The sequence below is a fragment of the Gorilla gorilla genome, chromosome 13, assembly GCF_029281585.2.
Source record: "Gorilla gorilla gorilla isolate KB3781 chromosome 13, NHGRI_mGorGor1-v2.1_pri, whole genome shotgun sequence".
Taxonomy (NCBI): domain Eukaryota; kingdom Metazoa; phylum Chordata; class Mammalia; order Primates; family Hominidae; genus Gorilla; species Gorilla gorilla.
In genome coordinates, this window is record NC_073237.2 from 61715140 (window position 1) to 61722786 (window position 7647).

Genomic DNA, 7647 nt, shown 5'->3' on the forward strand with positions numbered 1-7647 from the left:
AAAATCTTCCCATGCATTTTACACCTATGTTTATAAAATCTCAATCACTCCATGACCAGGTAAAGAGGTGCAGAATAACTGTATATTTCCTAAGAGGAAAAGAAAGTATCTACTAGTTCTCTTCCTCTCTGAGAAGACTTGGTGCCTGTATGGAGTTGAATGTTTTATGATCCCTTAAATAGAATTCAGTACATAACAATCTGATACTGAAACAAAGGCACTAGAAAGTCCTACAAAGTGAGCTATCATGTCCTCCAGTTCCAAGTGAGCTCAGTCCTCCAGCTGAGCTATAATGAGCTGTGTAACCTCAGGCAAAGCCAGTTTCTTTCCCTGGCATTTGGTTTTCTCATCTGTAAAATGTGGCATTCAAAGATAATCTGGCTTTCATTCACTTTTGTAGCAGTTATTTCAATACTCCTAAAACATGAATTCATTTAAGTTACTTTTTTTGAGACTCATCGGATGTGTAGCTCACATAAGTCAGGACATTCCTCTGTTTAAGAGCTATGCAGATTTCATCTGATACAAGGAACTCACCACAATGAGATGAATACAACAAATGTTTCCAGAGAAAAACTCCCCATCTTTAGACACCTGTTCAAATATGAGCCAATTAAAAATCCACACATGAAATCAGCCACACGAATAAAACCACTGGACACTGCTACTCTTGATTTCCTTATTAAAAAGAGGCTTTTTCCTCATATTATAATGTCTCCCAAAGGCTATTAGTCAAAGCATCATATCTCTGTAGTATTGAAAAACTTGAAGCAAAGAGGAAACTCAGGAAACCAAACCAATAATTCTTTAGCAGAGATAAGAAAATGAGAGATTTTGACCTTGAAGCAGGAGAGAAAAAAAAAAGGGCAAAGCTACAATGTAATATATTGCATACCAGTTGTCACATATGGCGTATATCTTTGAAACTCATTGCCCATTAGAGATACAGATAATGTCTTCAATTCTGAGGGAAGGGAGGTGACCTTGCTTTCATCCGTCCCTAACACAATCATGCCACGTAAAGCAAAGAGCACAGGTTTGGTCCTCAGAGAGAACAAGCTGACTACTCACTAACATGCAGGCCAATTTGAGGCAAATTATTTAACCTATGTAGGCCTCAGTGTTTTTATCTGCATAATGAGATAAAAAGCATATACCTCACTAGGATTGCAAGAATTTACATAACATGCTCAAGTACCTAACAGTTCACAGAATTAATGCTCAATAAATGCTAATTTTCTTTCCTCCTCCCTTTTCTTCCTGTTGTCTGCTTTCCAACTCTCTCAATGTGGTAAATAGATGATGATTTGTAGTTTATTCCAAACAGAATCATTTGGGATTTGAAAAAGAATATGACTACTTAGAAGGTTTTAGAAAACTCACCTTTTAAATACATGTAAACTACTAACTCTTGAGTTCCACCTCTGCTTTCTCTTACAAAAACAAAGCTTTTACCAAAAAACCACCCAGAGAGATCCTGGCCAGGGCCAGCACCTGCCTTGTGTGAAGGCACAAACAGTGACCATAAGGTCATAGTGAGAGATTGTAAGGTCTGAGGATAATTCAGGATGGCCACAGCTCAGTCAAAACAGACTGGCTGTTGAGTGAAGGGCACATGACTTTCCTTTTCCTTTGCCTCTTACTCAGCAGCTAACAGACAGAAGCAGAGGAGGGTGCTTAATTCCCTGAGAATTCCAGATCTCGACTATATTTCTTCACCATCCCTTTCCTGATGTGTAGACTTCAGCATCCTCAGTGGAGATGGGGACTAAATGACAGAATATTAGAAAAGTGCTTAGCATACAGTAGGTGCTCAATTAAGTGTTCAACAATGGCAATGCCCTTCTCCAGACCACTCCCACCCCCAGTTCAATGTCAGTTTGCTGTTACAGCATCTGAGAGGAAGCACGTGTGTGTGTTGGGAAGAACTAAAATAAATTGTGTTACCCAGAGGAATTGTTGGTAATTTAGCACCAAAATAACTTTTTCTCCATTTGTTTTTTGTTCTACCATTTTCAAGACACTATAAACACTACTGATATGCAAGAGCATACCATCTGGGCATCATTGATATACTAGAAACATTTCAAGATCAGCGAATTTATTACTAAAGGCACAAACATCCACCATTGCATATAATGTGAAAGTTTCTATTTTTCCTTGGTGGGGTGGAAAACTTTATTTTGAAAATTAATTATTTTAAAGTGATTTGAAAATAAAAGAAAAGCTAACAGTTGTTCCTAAAACTGAGCAAGAGGACAAAAACACTTCATCAGAGAGGACAAGCTCTCAGGTAACCTGGCAGATTTTACAAGAGCTTTGAGACTAGTGCTTCATCATTCAGTGGCTGGGTCACTCACTATGTCAGGCAGCAGAAATGCAGCAGACTGGGACAGATTCAATCCCTGCCTCCAGGAAACTCATATCGTAGTGGGAGGGAAGTAGGCATTAAATAGCTTGATGCATAATTAATTATCATAATTGCAATAAGTGATATGAAGGAGAGGGAAAGGGTGTTAAGGGAGCCTTTAGTGGGAGACCTAGAGCAGAGTTGCAGAGTTAATCTGTAAAACAACCACCCCCAGTGACGCAAATCCAGAAACAGCTGGAGGTGCTTTAGAACACAAGAAGAAACCTGTGGTACATTGTTACAGAGTGACCCATTTGAAGGGAAGGTGGGGCTCAAAGTTTCCTATTGAAACTTGAAAACTTCGTCAAGCATGGCCTCTTCTGCAAAGCTTTTCCCAAGGCTGAGTTAGATGCCTCTCCCACATCACTCAAAGACCCCTGCACAAACATCACTTTTATGACATCTGGATGAGGTTGGTCTCAGTTATTGTTTAACTTGTCTGGGACCCCTAATACTTTGAGCACAAGACCTTGTCTACTGCCCTTTGTAACACAGTGTTACACAAAGGTGCTGGATAAATGTTTGGTGAATGAGTGAATGAATGTGGCCCCAAAGAGCTCCTCATGGGTCCTAAAAGAAGGAAGCTTATGATCAAAATATCATGGCCAAAAGAGCATTTAATCTTCCAGGCTAGCACCACAGCAAACCTCTATTATTATATTAATAGCTCTCACAAAACAATTTGATCCTTCCTTTTCCAAAATATTAAGTTCCCTTAATTTCCTCAACTTAAGTATTTCTTAACTTCCCTTCTTTCTTTCAACCAATTTATTAAACAATTATGGTGTGTCAGGTACTGTTCTTGGTGCTGGAGTAGAACAGAGAATGAGATAGGTACAAACTCCCCGGTCCCATGGTTCTAGAGAGTCTCATGGTTTGATGTCTCCCAACAGAAATTTTTTTAAAAAGTAGGCTGGGCAAGGTGGCTGATGCCTGTAATCCCAGCATTTTGGGATGCCAAGGTGGGAGAATCACTTGATTTCAGCAGTTTGAGACCAGCCTGGGCAACATCCCAACCCCATCTCTACCAAAACAAAAAACAAACAAAAAAAACCCTGCCAGGCATAGTGGTGCATACTTGTAGTCCCAGCTACTCAGGAGGCTGAGGTAGGAAAATCACTTGAGCCTGGGAGATTGAGGCTGCAGTGAGCCCTGATCTGCACTCCAGCCTGGATGGCAAAGCAAGTCCCTATCTCAAAAAGGAATTAAAAAAAAAAAAAAAGAAGCTAAGCACATAGGATAATTTCAGATGGTGGTAAGTTTTCTGAAAAGGATGAAGAGTAATAGCTACCTGATTTCATTACTTACTATAAAACTACAGTAACTGAGGCTGTGCAGTACTCATGAAAGGGTAGATGTGTAGGTCAATAGGATGGATTAGATCAAAAACAGACCCTAACATACATGGTCGATTGGTTTTTGGCAGTTGCAGATAATTCAATGGAGAAGAGTTAGTCTTTCAAAAATGCTGGAATCATTGGATATCAGTATGCAATTTTAAAAAATAAACTTTAATCCATATCTCATAGTATCTACAAAAATTAAAAGAAATCATAGATTAAAATATAAAACCTGAAAGCATAAAATTTCTAGGAAAAAAATCAAAGAAAATCTTTGTGGCCTCGAGTTAGACAAAGATTTCTCACGTATGATCTCAAAAACTCAAAAGAGAAAAATGATAAATAATACTTTAAGAACTCATAAGCTTGGAAAGACACACTAAGAAAATGAAAAGACAAGCCACACACTGGGTGAAACTATTTGGAAATCACAAACCTGAAAAAAACAATCTAGAATATTAAAAGAACTTGTGATATAATTCTGTCTAAAAGCCCAGTAATAAGAAAACTCAATTTAAAAAATAATGATAAAGGCAAAAGATTTGAACAACTACTTTACCAAAAAAAAAAAGAGTTTGATATAATAGCAAATAAGCACATGAAAAGATGTTTGGCATCATTAGTCATTAGGGAAATTTAAATTGAAACCATGATGAGATACCACTACACAACTATTAGGTGACTAAAATGTAAGAATCCGACAATGCTAAGTGCTGACAAATATGTAGAACTACTGGAATTCTCATTTATTGCTGGTGGGAATACAAAATGGCACTATCACTTAGGAAAACCGTTTCACAGCTTCTGATATAGTTAAGCATTCACTTACCATGTGACCTGGCAATCTCACTCCTTGATATTTACCTTAGCGAAATGAAAACTTGCATTAACAGTGAAAACTATATTTGAATGTTTATTGCAGCTTTATTTGTAATCACCAAACCTGGAAACAACTAAAATGTCTCTTAAATAGAGAATAAACAAACAAACTATAGTTCATTCATACAATGGAATAATAATAATAATAAGGAATGGAGTACTGATATGTGTAACAATATCACTACATTATATTCAGTGAAAGAAGCAGATTCAAAAGCCTACATACTATTAGATTCTATTTATATGCCACTGTGGAAAAAGTAACATTATGGATAAGAAAACAGATCAGAGCTACATGGCAAAAACCCACCTCTACAAAAAATATAAAAATTAGCTGGGCATGGTGGTGTGCAACTGTAGTCCCAACTACTCAGGGTGCTGAGGCTGGAGGATCACTTGAGCCTGGGAGGTGGAGGTTGCAATGAGCTAAGATTGTGCCACTGCACTGCAGCCTGAGTGACAGAGCAAGAGCCTGTTTCAAAAGCAAACAAAAACAGAACAGAGCTGGGGTTCTGAGAAGTGTTGGCTCTAAAGAGGTATGGGAAAATTTTAGGGGTGAGCAATGGAACTTTTCCAAATTGTGATTGTAGTGGTGGCAACACATAGCTATATGCTTTGTCAAAACTGAAAGAACTATACATTAAAAAGAGTGAATTTTACTGTATGTAAATTTTTCTAATTACATAAAAACCTATTTAAAGATGATTACATAAAGGAATTATAGGAAAGTGAAAAAGGAATGATAAACTAGGAAGTGTCAAGGCCAGGACTGAAGGATTGGAGGATTGGTGGAGGAGATCTGTCCCGAGAGGTGGCACCTAAGTAGAGGCCTAAATGTCAAAAAAGGAGCCAGCATGGGCAGATGCACAAGAAGAGCCTTCCAGAAGACAGAAGTAAGGGCAAGGGCCCCAGGCAAGATGATCCTATTGAGTAGCAGAAAAATAAGTCAGTGCTTACGCTCTGCTATAAACCTACAGAAAAGAAAAAAAGTTCTTTTGATGAACAAAAATCTGGATCATCGTCTTGGATCTGAATTCAGGTTGTGCATAATCAAACATACTGAATATAGTGGGTAAATATAGATTTAAGGCTGCCCCTAAAAACTCCAGGGAAAGGCACAGGAGTGAGAATAGGAAAGGGGAAAGGGGAAAAGAGGAGAAGGAGAGGACATGAAAACGAAACTTGCTTGCTTATAGCTTTGGATCTGGCTAGAACTTAACCACTTCAGTGTCATAGAATCACTTTCTCTGTTTTAGGTTTGCTTAGAAGACAGTAACAAGTCAAGCAATAAGTAAAATGAAGGCCTGTGAAGTTTATCAGCATCCAAGTTCATACTTCACGATCTATGCATTCTAAACTTTACAAGGGTGTTTTGGTTTATTTAATTTTTTTTCTAACTCTAAAATTTGCATACTAACTTTATTGAAAAGTCTATTGGTGATTCTTAGACTAGCTCTTTATAATTTTCTGCATAGGCCTGAAGATTAAATTTCTTTTAATTTTGGGTTTCTCTTTATTACTATTATAGCAAAACAAACAGCATTACTTTAATTTTAGAAGTATTTTTAAAGAAATTTAGGCTGTGGACCGTGGGCAGCCAGGGTTGGTGAAGGATCCCAAGATGGTTGGGCGAAAACTTACTCTAAAAACCACTGACTGTGTAGCTTTTGCGGAGATCATACCCCAGAACTAAAAGGCCATTGCTAATTCCCTGAAATCCTGGAATGAGACCCTCACCTCCAGGTTGTCTACTTTACCTGAGAATCCACCAGCTATCGACTAGGCTTACTACAAGGCCCATGTAGCCAAGGCAGGCTTGGTGGACGACTTTGAGAAGAAGTTTAATGCCCTGAAGTTTCTGTGCCAGAGGATAAATATACTGCCCAGCTGGATGCTGAAGAAAAAGAAGATGTGAAATCTTGTGCTGAGTGGGTGTCTCTCTCAAAGGCCAGGATTGTAGAATATGAGAAACAGAAGGAGAAAATGAAGAACTTAATTCCATTTGATCAGATGACCATTGAGGACTTGAAAAAAACTTTCCCAGAAACCAAATTAGACAAGAAAAAGTATCCCTAATGACCTCACCAACCAATCAAGGATTTATAAAATTGAGTCCAGGAGGAAGATCTGGCCCTTATATTACACATTCTGGACATTAAAAATAAAATAATTATACAGATAAAAAAAGAAATTTGGGTGGAGCCAAGATGGCTGAATAGGAACAGCTCCAGTCTACAGCTCCCAGCATGAAAGACGCAGAAGATGGGTGATTTCTGCATTACCATCTGAGGTACCGGGTTCATGTCACTAAGGAGTGCCAGACAGTGGGTGCAGGACAGTGGGTGCAGCGCAACGTGCACGAGCCAAAGCAGGGTGAAGCATTGCCTCACTCGGGAAGCGCAAGGGGTCAGGGAGTTCCCTTTCCTAGTCAAAGAAAGGGGTGACAGATGGCACCTGGAAAATCGGGTCACTCCCACCCTAATACTGTGCTTTTCCAACGGGCTAAAAAATGGCACACCAGGAGATTATATCCCGCACATGGCTTGGAGGGTCCTACGCCCACGGAGTCTCCCTGATTGCTAGCACAGCAGTCTGAGATCAAACTGCAAGGCAGCAGCGAGGCTGAGGGAGGGGCGCCTGCCGTTGCCCAGGCTTGATTAGGCAAACAAAGCAGCCAGGAAGCTCAAACTGGGTGGAGCCCACCGCAGCTCAAGTAGGCCTGCCTGCCTCTGTAGGCTCCACCTCTGGGGGCAGGGCACAGACAAACAAAAAGACAGCAGTAACCTCTGCAGACTTAAATGTCCCTGTCTGCCAGCTTTGAAGAGAGTAGTGGATCTCCCAGCACACAGCTGGAGATCTGAGAACGGGCAGACTGCCTCCTCAAGCAGGCCCTTGACCCCTGAGCAGTCTAACTGGGAGGCACCCCACAGTAGGGGCAGACTGACACCTCACATGGCCGGGTACTCCTCTGAGACAAAACTTCCAGAGGAAAAATCAGGCAGCTGCATTTGCAGTTCA

At 39.9% G+C, this 7647-nt stretch overlaps 1 pseudogene; it reads left to right on the forward strand.

Moving 5' to 3' along the window:
- Window positions 1–6250: 6250 nt before the first annotated feature.
- On the forward strand, window positions 6251–6735 carry LOC101141426 (ATP synthase subunit d, mitochondrial-like; annotated as a pseudogene).
- The last annotated feature ends 912 nt before the right edge of the window (window positions 6736–7647 follow it).